This window comes from Dendrobates tinctorius, unplaced genomic scaffold (assembly GCF_039654945.1).
Source record: "Dendrobates tinctorius isolate UK_male_01 unplaced genomic scaffold, ASM3965494v1 ptg000007l, whole genome shotgun sequence".
Lineage (NCBI taxonomy): Eukaryota > Metazoa > Chordata > Amphibia > Anura > Dendrobatidae > Dendrobates > Dendrobates tinctorius.
The window spans coordinates 39,425,001-39,443,974 of NW_027361675.1; the positions used below are offsets into that span (position 1 = coordinate 39,425,001).

General features: G+C 46.1%; 1 protein-coding gene across 8 annotated transcripts in view; it reads left to right on the forward strand.

Annotated features, from left to right (window-relative positions):
- Positions 1 to 18,974, forward strand: part of RASL10B (RAS like family 10 member B) — a 216,325-nt gene that overhangs the window by 31,476 nt on the left and 165,875 nt on the right. The gene's annotated exons all lie outside the window — the stretch shown is intronic.

Sequence of the window (18,974 nt, forward strand, 5' to 3'; positions counted from 1 at the left end):
TTGTTTTTTGTGGGACAAGATGACGTTTTCAGCGGTACCATGTTTATTTATAGCCATCTTTTTTATCGCGTGTTATTCCACTTTTTGTTCGGCGGTATGATAATAGAGCATTGTTTTTTTTTATGGTGTTCACTAAAGGGGTTAACTAGTGGCACAGTTTTATAGGTCGGGTCATTACGGATGTGGGGATACAAAATACTTACTTTAAAATGTACTTTTATTGTTTAGATTTTTTTTAATTCAAATATTTATTTAGTGATAGAATAAATATTGATTGTTTTTTATTATTTTTATTTTTTTGTATATTACAATTATTTAATTTTTTTTAACTTTATTCTATCTTTTACACTTTGTACCACTATGGGACACTCATTTTGTGCAGGCTGATCTTTCCTATAGCATGCAGATGAAGCAGCATCTGCATGCTATAGAAGCTGTCAGCGCTGCACTTTCTGCACACTGACCTGAGACTTCCTGAACATGCACTGCACATGACAGGAAGTTTCTCAGCTCTGGTCACGCTGCAGGGTCTCCAATACAAACACAGAGGGGTTGTCAGCCCTCTGCCTGCTCCCAGAATGCTGCAATCGTGTTCGATCGCAGTATTCCGGGGATATAAAGTGCCGGGTGTGGTCTGTTACCACTCCTGGCACTTAGTGCCGGGTGTCAGCTGTGAGAATCGTGTGCGTGGCCGATCGCTATGACGTACTATTCCGTCCATGGTCAGACAGGCCCAGGGCACATGGACGGAATAGTACGTCAGCTGTCAGAGAGGGGTTAAGATGGTATTACACCCCAATGAGGCTTCACTCTCTGTTCCCCTCTTCTACTCCATTCAAAAGGGTATGTGCACACATTGCGGATTTTGATGCGTTTCCGCAGCGTTTTTGGACCTGCTGAATTGCATCAAATCCGCAGTGCAAGAGTGCACACAATGTTAATCAATGGGAAATCCCAAAATGCTGTGTACATGCTGTGGAAAAATCAGCGCGGAATCACAGCGTTTTATTTTCCGCCGCATGTCAATTCTTTGTGCGGGTCTGCAGTGTTTCTGCACCCATTGACTTGCATTGAGTCAGGCATATCCGCAGCAGAACTGCAGATGTAAAAAAGATCTTCAGTTTTAATGCGGATGTGGGTGTGAGAAACTCTGCGGACTGGGAGGAGTGAAGTGTGGATGGAGAATGTGTGCATGTCTGTATGCAGGCGGGGTCTGCGTGTGTGTTTGCCTGGTGTCTGCGTGAATCTGTTTGTGGGGGGTCTGAGGCGCTGTGTGCGGGGTCGGCGGGGGTCTGCGGGGCTGTGTGTGTAAATGCAGGCATCATCCGATAGGACTACAAGTCCCATGTCCCATCCGGCAATGCCTGCTACAGTGACAGTGAGTGACACATTAGCCAATGATGGGACAGTAGTTGTCGCATCATCCGGCTAATGTGTTGAATGTAAAAAAAAACAAACACATACACACATGTCATGCCGCGCTCACCAGGAGGCGGGGCTTCGGTCCCGACGTCACTCCCACCGGAACGGCGGTCCCTCAGGGGCTCCTGTCGGGTGCGCACGCGCAGCTCTCGTCTCCGGTGCTCCTCCTCCATGTCACGTTTGCGCTTGCACGCTCCTACCAGTGCTGTCTCCGGGTTGGTCCTCCCTATGGTAATGGAGGACTTGACCCGGAAGCTTTAGTGGTCATGTGCTTCTGGCTAGGATCTGACCCGGAACCTGTCATGGTCATGTGCTATATCAGGCTACCTTCCCCTATGGGAGGTGCCTGATTATTGTTGTGCTTCCTGGCTGTGTCTGCTTGGTCCCAGCCTGGCTGTGCGCTGTTCTCAGGTCCTCTGCTCTGTCTAGTATTCTATTGTGCTCCTAGCACTCGCTCTGAACTTTCACGTTGCTTCATGCTCAGTTGTGCCTCCTGGCACACTCTCATATCCTGTCCTCTGTCTCTTGCTCAGCCGTGCCTCCTGGCACTCACTCTGTCTCTACGCTTCATTACACCTCCTGGCACGACTGCTCCATTCAGTACTCTGTCGTGCTCCTTGCACGCCTCCTGCTTTATTTACCTCCGGACGTATTAATCGCTACACGCCATACGTGCTCACGTGTACCTGTCTCGCACTATCCTGTAGTTAGCGCACTTCCGTGTACACCCCTGGTATTCCTAGTACCCAGTACGGTTCTTCAGACATACTCACCCGTGTCTCCTGTGAGCCGCCCCTCTCTCGTGGTACCCGAACCCCTGGGCTTGCTCCTAACGGTCCCTGTATAGGGGTCGGTTCCACCTGGCAGTTCGCCCGGGGCCCCTCGGTGCCACAGCCCAGGGGGTCCACTCCTGGAGTCTCCGGCTCCAGACCTACCATCCTAACTGTATAATCAGGCCATGGACCCCGCTGGTACCACGGCTTCCGTCCAAAAGGAGCTGGCGTTCCTCCGGGAAAACCAGACTAGAATTATGTTATTTCTCAAGTCCATGGAGTCCTGTTTATCTACCTTACAGTCCTCTGAGCCTGGGAATGCTGCCCAGTTGGCCAGTCTCCAACAGGAACTCGCGCAGCAACGCGACTCCCAGGCCCAGATCCTCAACTATATGTCGTCGGTAGATAATCGGCTCCTATCTATACAATCCGTTTCTGCCCAGGCCATGGTTCCTCTCTCGCTACCGCGCTTATGTAAGCCACTTCGGTATGGTGGTGACCCCGTGTTGTGTCGCGGGTTTTGGAATCGGTGTCGTTTGCATTTTGAGTTTTTGCCGCAGCATTACCCCACCGATCGTGCTAAAATAGCATTTATAGTTTCTCACTTGGAGGAGAAGGCCCTTGCATGGGTTAATCCCCTTTGGGAGCGGGATGACCCTCTCGTCTCTCAGCTTTCCATCTTTTTGGACACCTTCCGCAAGGTGTTCGACAAGCCGGGTCGCCTCACTTCCACCACCGAGTCACTCTTTAATCTCCGTCAAGGTACTCTAACAGTTGGACAATACGCAATACATTTTCGCACCTTGTCCTCCGTACTTGGTTGGAATAATGATGCCCTCGTAGGGGCCTTTTGGCGTGGTCTGTCCAGCCGGATCAAAGATGAACTGGCGAGCCGAGATACTTCTACCATTTTAGAGGACCTCATCTCTCTCGCGACACGCATTGATTTGCGCTACCAGGAGCGTACCCTCGAGTCAGCCAGAGAGAGAGGGGCCTCCCGCCTCTTCTCTTCCACGCGCAGTTCCTCCCATCCGTTACCCGAGTTATCAGCAGTAGATCCGGTACCTGAGCCTATGCAGGTGGATCGTCTCCAGATAGCTCAACGGCGTCGTGTGAAGAGGCAGGCACAAGGGCTCTGTTTCTATTGGGGGGATGCCTTCCACTTCCTACGCTCATGTCCCAAGAGGCCGGGGAAGTTTCTCCGCCTATGTGATTCCTCTTTACCCCTTACCGTGCCTGTGTCCCTGAATTTTGGTTCTGAGAGTTGCACTGTGAAGGCTATTGTGGACTCTGGTGCAGTGGGTAACTTTATTAGTCTTGAGGCAGTTAAGAAGTTTCGGATTCCTGTCAGATCTCTGGACACTCCTAGGTCGGTAGTTCCGGTCGACGGTAAGCCCTTGCAGGACACCATTAACCAGGTCACTGAGGAAGTAGAGTTGCAGATTGGCACATGTGATCGGGAGCGAATCTCCTTCCACGTATTGCCAAGTTCGGCTCATACCCTTCTTCTTGATCTTCCTTGGTTATGAACTCACGGGCCGACCCTGGACTGGCAATCCGGTGATATACTCCGTTGGGGACCGTCCTGTCAAAAAAGTTGCCTGCTGTCCTTTCATCCGAAGAACTCTGCTTGATCGTCTTCGGCGGCTACAGGTCTGCCGTCCGCTAACCGGTCTGTGACGTGTGACATTGTCGAGAAGGGGGCTGAGAGTCAGTCTCCACATCTGTCAAGCAACCGTTCTGTGACGTGTGACATTGTTGAGAAGGGGGCTGAGAGTCAGTCTTCACATCTGTCAAGCAACCGGTCTGTGACGTGTGACATTGTCGAGAAGGGGGCTGAGAGTAAGTCTCCACATCTGTCAAGCAACCGGTCTGTGACGTGTGACATTGTCGAGAAGGGGGCTGAGAGTCAGTCTCCACATCTGTCAAGCAACTGGTCTGTGACATGCGACATTGTCGAAAAGAGGGCTGAGAGTCAGTCTCCACATCTGTCAAGCAACCGGCCTGTGACGAGTGACATTGTCGAGAAGGGGGCTGAGAGTCAGTCTCCACATCTGTCAAGTAACCGGTCCAAGGTAATTACAGTGGCTTCCGTCAAGTTGACATCCCAGCGCCCGGGGGAGACCTTTGTGTCTAAAGGTAACCGTAAAGGTGTGTTATCCTGGGGACATTCTTCTCCGGTTGCCGGCCATGTTGGTGTCAAGAGGGCACTCTCCCGTTTATCCCACTATTACTGGTGGCCGTCTATTGCTCAGGATGTCAAAGACTTTGTGGCTGCTTGTCCGTCCTGTGCCAAGAAGGATGTTCCCAAGCAACCATCCTCCGACAGCTTGCCTGTTAGGGCTGATAACCACACCAGCACTTCCAACTCCAGGCATCTCGGTGTGCCTCTGCTGGTTCGACCTGTCTCGGGAATACCTGCCCCCGACTCTGTCCATGGAGTTCTCCGGGGTATGGCAGGACACCAAACTTTCTCGTATTGAGACTCTGGATCTGATTGGTCCTCATTCAGTTAGGAAGTGTCTGGATCCCGCTCCTAGTGTCAAGGTGCTATTTTCCAGTTCTGGAAAGAGGGGATGTAAAGGAGGGGGTACTGTCATGCCGCGCTGACCAGGAGGCGGGGCTTCGGTCCCGATGTCACTCCCTCCGGTACGGCGGTCCCTCAGGGGCTCCCGTTGGGTGCGCACGTGCAGCTCTCGTCTCCGGGGCTCCTCTTCCATGTCACGTTTGCGCGCTCCTACCAGTGCTGTCTCCGGGTTGGTCCTCCCTATGGTAATGGAGGACCTGACCCGGAAGCTGTAGTGGTCTTTTGCTTTCTGGCTAGGATCTGACCCGGAACCTGTAATGGTCATGTGCTATATCAGGCTACCTTCCCCTATGGGAGGTGCCTGATTATTGTTGTGCTTCCTGGCTGTGTCTGCTTGGTCCCAGCCTGGCTGTGCGCTGTTCTCAGGTCCTCTGCTCTGTCTGGTATTCTATTGTGCTCCTAGCACTCGCTCTGAACTTTCACGTTGCTTCATGCTCAGTTGTGCCTCCTGGCACACTCTCGTATCCTGTCCTCTGTCTCTTGCTCAGCCGTGCCTCCTGGCACTCACTCTGTCTCTACGCTCCATTACACCTCCTGGCATGACTGCTGCTCCATTCAGTACTCTGTCGTGCTCCTTGCACGCCTCCTGCTTTGTTTACCTCCGGACGTATTAATCGCTACATGCCATACGTGCTCACGTGTACCTGTCTCGCACTCTCCTGTAGTTAGTGCACTTCCGTGTACACCCCTGGTATTCCTAGTACCCAGTACCGCTCTTCAGACATACTCACCCGTGTCTCCTGTGAGCCGCCCCTCTCGGTACCAGCTGCCGTTGTACCCGAACCCCTGGGCTTGCTCCTAACGGTCCCTGTATAGGGGTCGGTTCCACCTGGCAGTTCGCCCAGAGGGTCCACTCCTGGAGTCTCCGGCTCCAGACCTACCATCCTAACAACATCTCCTAAGTCCTCGCTCACCTGCAAAAAAAAAATTAAAATAATAAACCAATATACTCCCTGTGTCCGCCGTAATCCAATTAATACGATTGTCCCACGACGATCTCCCGTGGAGAGCTGTCACATCAGCTGATGGGACCACTCTCCAGGGGCTCCAGTGATATAATGATGGAGATAATCCACTGCATTGTATCACTCCGCTGCCGACATGTCACCTGAGTTCACTTGTCACCTTGCGGCACTACAGCGTGAGTGGCTTATCTCCGATGACTCACTGCAGGAGGGTTATCACCGGTCGGTGTGTCATTGGAGGCCTATAGAGCGGTCAAATCTGCTGATGTTACATCTCTATAGGGGAGATGTCGTGGGATAATCGTTATTAAAGAGGGAGTGCATCGGACAGTGAATATACTGTTGGTTTGATTTTTTTTATTTTTTTACAGGAGACGATAGCTTCAAATGGATTTAAGCGTGTAATAAAAATAATGAAAAAAAGTGTCCTGTTTTATTTCATTAAAATACTTTATTCTTATGTGTGTCTTTTTTAACCCTTTGGTACATTAAGATTAATAATGGAAAGCGTTTTATTGATGCCTCTCCATTATTAAACGGACTTCATGTCGCCTTACAATAGCAAGGTGACATTAACCCCTTATTACCCCATATGCCGCTACACGGCAGTGGGAAGAGAGAGGCTAAGTGCCAGAATTGGCGCATCATACAGATGGCCATTTCTGGGGCGGCTGCAGGCTGGTATTTGTAGCTGGGGGAGGGCAATATGCATGGCCCCTTCCTTATCTATGAATATCAGCCCTCAGGTATCTAGAATCATGGAATCATAGAATCGTAGAGTTGGAAGGGACCTCCTGGGCCATCTGGTCCAACCCCCTGCTCAAAGCAGGATTCGCTAAATCATCCCAGTCAGGTGTCTGTCCAGCCTCTGTTTGAAGACTTCCATTGAAGGAGAACTCACCACTTCTCGTGGCAGCCTGTTCCACTCATTGATCACTCTAACTGTCAAAAAGTTTTTTCTAATATCTAATCTGTGTCTCCTCACATTCAGTTTCATTCCATTGCTTCTAGTCTTTCCTTGTGCAAATGAGAATAAAGTTGATACTTCTACAATGTGACAGCCCTTTAGATATTTGTAGACAGCTAATAAGTCTCCTCTCAGTCTTCTCTTTTGCAAACTAAACATTCCCAAATCCTGCAACCTTTCCTCATAAGACTGGGTTTGCAGACCGGTCACCATTCTGGTCGCTCTTTTCTGAACTTGCTCCAGTTTGTTGATGTCTTTTTTAAAATGTGCCCAAAACTGGACACAATATTCCAGATGAGGTCTGACCAAAGAGGAGTAGAGGGAAATAATGACTTCACGTGATCTAGACTGTATGCTTCTGTTAATACATCCTAGAATTGCATTTGCCTAATTTGCTGCTGCATCACACTGTTGACTCATATTCAGTCTGTGATCTATTAGTATACCCAAGTCTTTTTCACATGTGCTGTCACTTAGCCCTATTCCTCCCATTCTATATATGCTTTTTTCATTTTTATTTCCCAGATGTAGTACTTTGCATTTCTCCCTGTTAAAAATCATTCTGTTAGTTGCTGCCCACTTCTCCAGTTTATTTAAATCTTTTTGAATCCTCTCTCTCTCTCTTCTCTAGTATTAGCTATCCCTCCTAGCTTTGTGTCATCAGCAAATTTAATCAGTTTACCCTCAATTCCTTCATCTAAATCGTTGATAAAGATGTTGAACAATACAGGGCCCAGGACAGAGCCCTGTGGTACCCCACTTGAGACATTCTTCCAACTGGATGTGCAGCCATTTACGACCACTCTTTGGGTCCGATCACTAAGCCAGTTATGAATCCACCTAACAGTTGCCTTGTCCATTCCATACTTAGTCATTTTTTCAATAAGGATTGTATGAGAGACTTTGTCAAATGCTTTGCTGAAGTCAAGATATACTATATCTACAGCATTTCCTTGATCCACCCAATCAGTGATACCGTCATAGAAGGAAATTAAGTGAGTCTGACATGACTTATTAGTTACAAACCCATGCTGACTCTGTTTAATCACTTCATTCTTATCCAGGTATTGACATACATGTTGTTTAATAATTTGTTCAAAGATCTTTCCTGGTATAGAAGTCAGACTCACCGGCCTATAGTTGCCTGGGTCTACCTTCTTCCCCTTTTTGAAGATAGGAACAACATTTGCTCTTCTCCAGTCTTCTGGCACTTCTCCTGTTCTCCAAGAATTTTCAAAGATTATGGAGAGGGGTTCAAAAATTCTCCTTCAGTACTCTGGGGTGTAATTCATCTGGACCTGGAGACTTGAATTCATTTAGGTTAGCTAAGTGTTTCCTCACTATCTTTCTGTTTATAGATATCCTGGATTCTTCCATTCCCTTAATAGGACAGTGAATAACAGTTGATGTTACATTTCCTTTCTTAGAGAAAACAGATGCAAAATAGGAATTTAAAAGTTCAGCCTTCTCAACCTCCTGTCTTACCATTTCATCATTTTCATCCTGTAAAAATCCTATAGCATCTTTTGACTTTTCTTTTACTTTTGACATATCCCCAAAATCCTTTATTATTGCTTTTGACATCTCTTGCAAGCCTCAATTCATTTTCAGCTTTAGATAATCTGATTTGTGCCCTGCAGGTTCTGCAGACAGCATTATATTCTTATTTAGATATGCCTCCCTCTTTCCATTTTATAAACATTTTTTTCTTCCTTTTTAGCATGTGCTTAAGTTCTGTGTTCATCCATCCTGGTTTCCTTAAATGCTTCCTATTCTTTCCTCTTTTCGGAATTGTTAACAACTGTGCTTTGAGAATTTCATTTTTCAAGATTTCCCATCCTTCCTGGACATTTTTGTCTTTAAGGATATCCAGCCATTGGATCCCTCCAATTCTCTTGCTGAATCCCTTAAAATCTGCCTTTCTGAAATCTAACCTTGACGTCTGAGTCTTCACAGGTCTTCCGCCTCTAGTTATCCAAAATTCTAAAATAGCATGGTCGCTACCTCCTAGGGTCCCAGCAACTTTTACCTCCTCAACCATTTCCTCCCTGTTTATAAGGATTAGATCCAAGGTAGCAGTTCCCCTTGTTTTCTCCCTTACCTTTTGGAAGATAAAGTTGTCAGCAAGAGAGGATAAGAATTTCCTTGACCTGTTAGTTTTGTCTGAGAGAGATTCCCAACAAATGTCTGGATAGTTGAAATCTCCCATGACAACTATGTCATATTTTTTGGAGAACTTGGCCATTTGATGCATAAAGAGTTCATCCATATCTTCAGCTTGCACAGGCGGCCTGTGGTAAATGCCTACAATGGTGTCCTTTCCATTGTTCTGTCCTTGTATTCTTACCCAAACAGTTTCCACAGAACTCCCAGTCTCTGAAGCTTCAATCTCTGTGCAGATATATGCGTTTCTAACATACAATGCGACACCCCCTCCTCGTTTATCAAGTCTGTTTCTTGCAAATAAGTTGTATCCTTCTAGTCTTGTATTCCAATCATGTGTATTGTCCCACCAAGTTTCTGTGATTCCAATGACATCATATTTCTTTTCCTGTGTTAGTAGTTCCAATTCTCCTTGTTTAATGCTTTGTGCATTAGTATAGAAACATTTTAGTTTGTGATTGGTTTCTCTTTCTCCAATATTTTTATTAATTAGATTCGTCTTTGTTCTTCCTTTCCACTTCTAATAGCAGAGTTCCCATGTTGTTCTAGTTTAAAGCTCTCCTTACAAGTGTAGCAAGGCGACTTCCAAATACATGCTTTCCAGTCTTCGTAAGGTGCACCCCATCTCTAGCAAGTAGTCTATCGTATAAGTAGTTCACTCCGTGATCCAGAAATCCAAATCGTTGCTGACGGCACCATCGACGTAGCCAATTGTTCACCTGCAGAATCTTATTCCACCTCCTTGTTCCATGGCCATCCACTGGGAGGATGGAAGAGAAGACCACCTGCGCTCCCAGTTCTTTCACTTTCTTGCCTAAGTCTTCAAAGTCTCTGCAGATGGTTTCCAGGTCGTTTCTTGCGGTGTCATTTGTCCCCACATGTAGTAGCAGGAATGGGTAGTCATCTGTAGGTCTGAAGAGTCCTGATATCCTGTCAGACACATCTTTAATTTTTGCACCTGGAAGACAGCACATTTCTCTTGAAGTTATATCCGGTCTGCAGATAGTGGCCTCTGTTCCTCTCAACAGGGAATCCCCCATGACCACCACTCTCCGTTTCTTCTTCACAACATTTTTCTTTCTCCATCCAGGAGGACTCTGAAGGCGTACAAGGTTGCTGTTTGTTGGCAAAGTCTTATCCTGATGTATTTCTTCATCGTTTTCCTGCGTGAGAGCCTGGTACTGGTTCCTGAGAAGTATGGGTGCTGACTGCCTCCTGATCCTCCTGCTTCTCTGGGTCGCATGTCTCCATTCCTCTGTTTCTTCAGGTGCACTTCGAATTTCTTCTCTTTCTGTAACATGAAGAGAATTCTGCTCTGTCCAAGAACTCTTCACCTTCCTTAATGATCTTCAACGTAGCTAACCTCTCTTCGAGATTTTGCAACTTTTCCTCCAACAGGGACACAAGCTTGCATTTGTGGCATGTGGAGTTTGGCTTTTCCAGTGGTAAATCTGTGAACATGTAGCAAGAAATGCAGCTCACCAAATGGCTCCTGGCCTCTTCCATCTTGAGATTCCTTAAAAACGATGAAAGATGAGCCAAAGATGAGTCTCGCGGAGACTCTTCACTTATCCCAGAAGGCACTGGGAATATGCAAATGATCTCCTCAAGACTCCTGGTTTTCCGATTTCCTCTTTTCAGCTGCAACGGCCAAAACCCAGTGATCGTTGAGCTCGCGGAGACTCTTCACTTATCCCAGAAGGCACTGGGAATATGCAAATGATCTCCTCAAGACTCTTCCCCTGGTTTTTCGATTTCCTCTTTTCAGCTGCAACGGCCAAAACCCAGTGATCGTTGAGCTCGCGGAGACTCTTCACTTATCCCAGAAGGCACTGGGAATATGCAAATGATCTCAAGACGCTTCCCCTGGTTTTCCGATTTCCTCTTTTCAGCTGCAACGGCCAAAACCCAGTGATCGTTGAGCTCGCGGAGACTCTTCACTTATCCCAGAAGGCACTGGGAATATGCAAATGATCTCCTCAAGACTCTTCCCCCCTGCTTGGCCTTTCTGGCTATAACATATAGGGGGACCCAACGCAGCGTCGGACTGGAACACCTTGGGCCCACAAGAGAAAATCATTCTTGGGGACCACTATGTTGCTACATAGAAATAAATACAAGACCACCAATTGTGCGGTAAAACACGCTAATATCCGGGTATAATATAATGTTAGAATGTAGTGCAAATCTTAATTATGTAGCAGGAGTTGGGGTAGCCTCCTTCATAGAATATACAGCAGCCCTCTCATATAGTATAATGCATCCTCCTCATAGAATATAATGTAGCCACCTCATAGAATATAATGCAGCTCCTTTATAGAATATAATGCAGCCATCTCATAGAATATAAAGTAGCCCCCTCATAGGGTATAATGCTACCCCCTCATAGGGTATAATGCATATAATGCACCCCCTCATAGGGTATAACGCTGCCCCCTCATAGGGTATAATGCACCCCCTCATAGGGTATAATGCTCAGGGCTGCCACTAGCAATTTCTGGGCCCCATACTGGTAAAATTTTCGGGGCCCCCTTGAGACTCCGGCTCCACCCAGCCCTGCCTCCACCCCTCGAACTGTCCACAGTCCCACCGCTCTCTCTTGGAAAAACTCCACTTCTCACCTATCACACATTAACAGTAGCCATCACCAGATCACACATATAGCCGACAGCTTTTGGTTTGGCCAAAAGATTTTTTTAAGCCTCCACCATAACACTGTAGACACTCTTGGTCGAGCCCTACTCTACTGTAACCTATTAAATATGTTAAAATATGCAATACAATTTAGGTATATTTTTGTTTATTTTTCAATTTTTAAAATGACCAATAATATCACATACAAGGAACAAATACCACTGCACGATGTCCAGATCACATATTACCACCACATAGTAACCTATAATATCACATACAAGGAACAAATACTGCCACACCATGACCAGACCACATATTACTACCATAGTGACTGAATAATATCACATACAAGGAACAAATACCACCACACCATGACCAGACCACATATTACCACCACAAAGTGACCAAATAATAGCACATACAAGGGACAAATACCACCACACCATGCCCAGACCACATATTACCACCACATGGTGACTGAATGCTACAATACTGATCATTAATAAAAAAACATAATACTATCACCATAAGTGCCATTATACACAGGAGATCTGTACTTAGTATGCAGTGTCTGTGTACAGGTAATATAGTGATCAATGACATTATACACAGGATCTCTGTATATAATGTACAGGTAACACAGTGATCACTGGTGACATTATGCACAGGACCTCTGTATATAGTATAGTGTCAGTGTATAGGTAACATACTAACTCACCAGTGATGTCTCTAGGTGAAGTCCTTCATCCTTGCTTTTCATCTTTCATCCAGCACAAATCACCATCACATCTTCCAGCCAGGGCTCGTCTCTGCAGGAAATAACACAGTTATCTAGAGCTCCGCTTGCAGAACACATTACTTATTTTTTCCCAACTTCTACATTACACCACATGAAGAAAAAAAGCGACATAGTGTCGCTCTGCACAGTAACAGGACCGCCCCCCCCATTTAAAACAGTATACTCAAAAAATTAAATGCATCACTGCAGTAATAATATCCCTTAATTAGCCCCTATGGTAATAATATCCCCCATCCTGACCCCCGTGTGTCTCATTCCTGGCTTCAGCCATATGTTCTCCCATTCCACCCTCATGAGTATCCATTCTGCCCCCTATGATCTCCCCATCCCGCCCCATCTGTCTTCATCGTATCCATTCTGCTCCATGATCCTGTGCGATCTGTCTCCAGCCCTGCCCCATCTGTCTCCAATCATGCCCCGTGTCTCCAGTCATGCCCCGTGTCTCGCATTCTGCCCCCTACTGTGTCTTTCTGCCACAGCTTCCGGCACTCTGCCCTCAGCGTCCGACACTCTGCCCCCAGTGTCCAGCAATCTGCCCCCAGCGTCCAGCACGCTGCCCCCAAGTCCATCATTCTGCCACATATCCAGCATTCTGCCCCAACATTCTGCCCCAGCGTCCAGCACTCTGCCCCAGCATTCTGCCCCATGTCCATCATTCTGCCCCAGCATTCTGCCCCCAGCGTCCAGCATTCTGCTCCCAGCATCCAGCATTCTGCCCCCAGCGTCTAGCATTCTACCCCAGTCTCCAGAATTCTGCCCCCAACATCCAGCATTCTGCCCTCGTCTCACAATTTGACCCAGGCCCGCCGGATCGCTGCTCTCAAAAAAAAAAAGTTCTTCTTACCTGGCCGCGCTTCAGCAGTGAGGCTCCGTCCCTCCATGCTGCTGAAGCGCGCACTTGCAGGCGACTGACAGTGACATCAGACGTCGGCAATGTGCGCGCTGCTGCTGTCAGCTGCCAGCCTCCGTTTGGCTGGCGGCTGTTAACTATTGAAGTGCGGGCCGGTAGGCCCGCATGTCAATAGCGTTTAGCTGGCCGCAGCGCAGCACTAAGAGCCCGGTTTACCTGCCGGTAGGGGCCCGTGTTGTGAGTTCATTTTTCCCTTCACCATTGAGGTCTGATGAACTCCCTCCTCTGGTGAAGGAAGGTAGTGAGGCTGATTACCAAACACATGGGCAGCTAGATGATGACTGGGTGGCTGGAATTGAGGACTGGATATAAGGCTGCCGATGCCCTTCTTCCTGGCTGGTGATTTTCCTGCTGGATTCTTGGAAACCAGTCTGATTCCTGCATCTCAAAGCTAAGTTTTCTGCTCTTCTTTGTACTCTTCAGTTTTGTTTTTGTTTTGCCTTGTTTTTTGGGAGTTCTGCCATCCTCGGCAGGGGGTGAGCTGTACTCCATTTTTGTCTCTGATCTGTTGATATTTTGCTCTGTCTTCAGAATATACCTGAGTGCTGATATAGTCTTTTGAAGCCTAGCGACTTCAGGGCCTGTTTTTCCTATCAGTCGGTTGGCTCATTTTGATAGGGTTTTTGCGGATGGCAGACAGCAGCTTTCCTATCCTGTCCTGTGTAGTTAGCTTGGGCCCCATCATTTGCTCAACCTATCTTTCTATCTGAGTTGGTGTTTTCATCTTGCTTCACCGTCATTATATGTTGGGGGCTGCCTATTGCTTTGTGGTCTGCTCTGGGGCAGTTTAGTTTTTCCCTTTTCTGTCTTTAGGCTATCTAGTTCTCCGGCTGTGATCGAGGGGTCTAGGGCACCGTAGGAACCCCCCACGGCTACTGCTAGTTGTTGTGGATAGGATCAGGGGTCTGCAATCCGATAGCTGCCAACCTCTCTGGTTTTTCTGGACTTAGCTGGTATTTTGTTTTTTCCTCCTTCGGTGACTCATCATAACAGGCCCGGTAAGCAGAGGAGACCGGGCCCCCTCTGCCCACCGGGCCCCATACACCAGTCAGGGCAGTAATTCCCTGATGGCGGCCCTGATAATGCTGCCTCCTCATAGGGTATAATGCTTCCCCCCCTCATAGGGTAAAATGTTGCCCCCTCATAGGGTATAATGTTGCCCCCTCATAGGGTATAATGCTGCCCCCTCATAGGGTATAATGCACCCCTCATAGGGCATAATACTGCCCCCCCTCATAATAGGGTATAATGCTAGCCCCCCTCATAGGGTATAATGCTATATAGATAGATAGATATAGAGATAGATAGAAATGGGATACCGTATTTTTCGGACCATAAGACGCACTTTTTTCCCCCAAAATTTTGGGGGAAAGTGGGGGGTGCGTCTTATGGTCGCAATATACTCACACTGGTGCGGGTGCGGCGTGACTCTGTGGTGTGGTAGTGGTGGGCTGTGCTCCGGTGCAGGGGCAGCGGCTCTCTGTTCTCTGTGTGGCGGAGGCTCCGCCGGCATTTTCTCACAGCCCGGAGGCCCCCGCACATCCGTAGCTGCCATGTTGCGGTGGCCTCCGGGAACATGGACGCCGGGAAGATGGCCGCCGGTCCGGGTACTGCGCACGCTCAGGTACAGATCTCATCCCGAGCTCTCGGGAGACGAGATTCAAATCTCGGCAACGAGATCTCGTCTCCATATATATTTGGACCGAGACAACATCTTTCTAATTTTGGTTCTAGACATTACCACAATGAATTTGAAACAAAACAATTCAGATGCAGTTGAAGTTCAGACTTTCAGTTTTCATTTGAGGGTATCCACATTAAAATTGGATGAAGGGTTTAGGAGTTTCAGCTCCTTAACATGTGCCACCCTGTTTTTAAAGGGACCAAAAGTAATTGGACAACTGACTCCAAGGCTATTTCATGGACAGGTGTGGGCAATCCCTTCGTTATGTTATTCTCAATTAAGCAGATAAAAGGCCTGGAGTTGATTTGAGGTGTGGTGCTTGCATTTGGAAGGTTTTGCTGTAAAGGAAACAGGCGCTCTCCATGCAGGTGAAACAAGCCATCCTTAAGCTACAAAAACAGAAAAAACCCATCCGAGAAATTGCTACAACATTAGGAGTGGCAAAATCTACAGTTTGGTACATCCTGAGAGAGAAAGAAAGCACTGGTGAACTCATCAATGCAAATAGACCTGGGCATCCACGGAAGACAACAGTGGTGGATGATCGCAGAATAATCTCCATGGTGAAGAGAAACCCCTTCACAACAGCCAACCAAGTGAACAACACTCTCCAGGAGGTAGGCGTATCAATATCCAAATCTACCATAAAGAGAAGACTGCATGAAAGTAAATACAGAGGGTTCACTGCACAGTTCAAGCCCACTCATAAGCATCAAGAATAAAAAGGCTAGACTGGACTTTGCTAAAAAAAATCTAAAAAAGTCAGCACAGTTCTGGAAGAACATTCTTTGGACAGATGAAACCAAGTTCAACCTCTAGCAGAATGATGCAAAGAGAAAAATATGGCGAAGGCGTGGTACAGCTCATGATCCAAAGCATACCACATCATCTGTAAAACACGACGGAGGCAGTGTGATGGCTTGGGCATGCATGGCTGCCAGTGGCACTGGGTCACTAGTGTTTATTGATGATGTGACACAGGACAGAAGCAGCCGAATGAATTCTGAGGTATTCAGAGCCATACTGTGTGCTCAGATCCAGCCAAATGCAGCCAAACTGATTGGTCGTCGTTTCATACTACAGATGGACAATGACCCAAAACATAAAGCCAAAGCAACTCAGGAGTTTATTAAAGCAAAGAAGTGGAATATTCTTGAATGACCAAGTCAGTCACCTGATCTCAACCCAATTGAGCATGCATTTCACTTGTTAAAGACTAAACTTCAGAAAGGCCCACAAACAAACAGCAACTGAAAACCACCGCAGTGAAGGCCTGGCAGAGCATCAAAAAGGAGGAAACACAGTGTCTGGTGATGTCTATGAGTTCAATACTTCAGGCAGTCATTGCCAACAAAGGGTTTTCAACCAAGTACTAGAAATGAACATTTTATTTACAATTATTTAATCTGTCCAATTACTTTTGGTCCCTTTAAAAACAGGGTGGCACATGTTAAGGAGCTGAAACTCCTAAACCCTTCATCCAATTTTAATGTGGATACCCTCAAATGAAAGCTGAAAGTCTGAACTTCAACTGCATCTGAATTTTTTGTTTAAAATTCATTGTGGTAATGTCTAGAACCAAAATTAGAAAAATGTTGTCTCTGTCCAAATATATATGGACCTAACTGTATATCTATGGATATATCTATAAATATATCCATATCTATAAATATATCTATGGATATGTCTGGGTATATCTATGGATATATCTATAGATATATCTATGGATAAATATGGATTTACGGTATCTATGGATAGATAGATCTATAGATAGATAGATCTATACATAGATCGATAGATATTATCTATCTATCTATCTATCCCAAATCTATGTATCTACAGATCTATCTATCTGTGTGTGTAATGGAGGAGGGTGGACTAGAAATTACATCACAAATCTTTTTTTTTGGTTAAATAACATATCTTTATTTAGCTTACAAAAACACATACAATCTGCATGAAAAAAAATGCATGAAAAACGCATAAAAACGAGCTGATTTTTACCTGCTTTTTCTGCCAAGAGATGCAGATTCTGTGCAGAAAATTCTGCAGGCAAATCCGCAACGTGTGCACATACCCCAATTTTGGCCAAAACGGTTCTTTAAATCACACATTTTGGAGCTGTCCAGTAATCACTTCCACATGGTTGTTTACTTATCATCTGATATCTTCTCTACTCCACCAAAAACTAAAACCTTCTTTAGCACCAGTTTTGTTAGATATACATTCTATTCCCTCCAATGGCATAGTAATTGCCTCAAATATTCTTCTAGCTGCAAAAGTAGCGATTACAAGATATTGGAAGTTCCCAGATGAAGAGATAATACAATCGATAAATAAAACTTGTGCTTTTGAAAAAATAATAGCACACAAAAATAAGAAGTTACAAGTTTTCAACGTCAATTGGAAGAGTTGGTTGAATCATCCAAAAAATGTTCTAATTTAATAGTAGTAATTAATGATTGTAATCCTTGAAATCTGTTGCATACAGCCCTGTATGTTATGTTGTTTTTTTATTTTCTGTAGGTTTCATCCAGGGGCGGACACTGACAGCTTGGGGCCCCTGTGCAAGAAATGTCTCTGGGCCCCCTTCCTTTTATGGCGACAAAGCTACATATATATACATAACCACACACATGTATATATTACATAGTCTTCTTTATTATGTATATTGCTGTCCCTTATACAGTGCTCACTCTTGTTATATACAGTACCGTCCCTTACATATTTGATTATATAGAGCCCTGTTTTTTATTACACATCGTCCTGTCTTGTTAGCTGTATAATGCAATGATGGCTGATTGAGCATGGGAAAGCGTCCTTTCTAATGGAGGAGCTGATGGACTGGTAGTCTGGTCACCATCTCCTCGATCAGCAGTCATTTTATATCTAAAAAGAGAGGGGATTATGTAATAAAAGAGGGCGCTGTGAATAACAAAATTAACAAGAATACATTATGTAAGAGACAGCACTATACATAATAGCAGAGGAAGCTATATAATAAGGGACGGCACCATATATAACTAGAGAGGATGGTACGTAATAAGGGACATGTTATACATAGTAAAAGAGGAAACTATGTAACTAAGGATGGTGTTATACAGAATTAGTGAGTACACTATATGCTAAGGGACTGTTATACATATTAAGTACGTATACTATATGCTAAGGGACTGTGTTATACATAAAAAGTACGTACACTATTTACTAAGGGACTGTGTTAGACATAGTAAGTGAGTACACTATATACTAAGAGACTGTGTTAGACATAGTGAGTACACTATATACTAAGGGACCGTGTAAGACATAATAAGCGATAATGTCTTCCTCCACCTCCCCCTGTTCCTAAGGCCATTATAAGTCCCCCTTCCTCCCATCCCAATCCCCCACACCCCTCATTGTCCTCCCTCCCGCATCCCATTATTGTCCTCTCCCCCACCCCATCATTGCCCTCTTCACCACCTCCAACATTTTATTCTCGTCCACCACTATCTTCTCCCCCACCACTCCCATCATTGCCCATTCCACCACCTCCATCATTTCCTCCTCCACCACCACCCTCATTATTGCCCTTTCCACCACCTCCATCATTTCCTTCTCCCCTACCACCACATCATGGACTTCTCTCCATCACCCCCATCATGGCCTTCTCCCCATCATGGCCTTCTCCCCATCACTCCATCATGGCCTTCTCCCCATCACCCCATCATTGCCTTCTCCTCCACCTACACACACACATACATACTTACATACATACATACATACATACATACATACATACATACACAGTTTATGTACACACACACAGCACCTCTCACCTGTCCGCAGCATCACTGGCGCTCGCGCTTTCTCACTCTGGCACAGCGGCTAGCTGGCCGCTGAATGATGACGTCATCCAGCGACGCTGCTCTCTGTCACACCCATTTAACAACTAGTCACACACATGTCCACGCCCCAACCACACCCATTTAGCACTGCTGATCACACTGACTGGTACTGAGGGCACGGTGGCTGGTACTGAGAAGGAGAGAGAAAAAAGAAAATGGAGAGAAAGAAAGAACAGAGAGAGA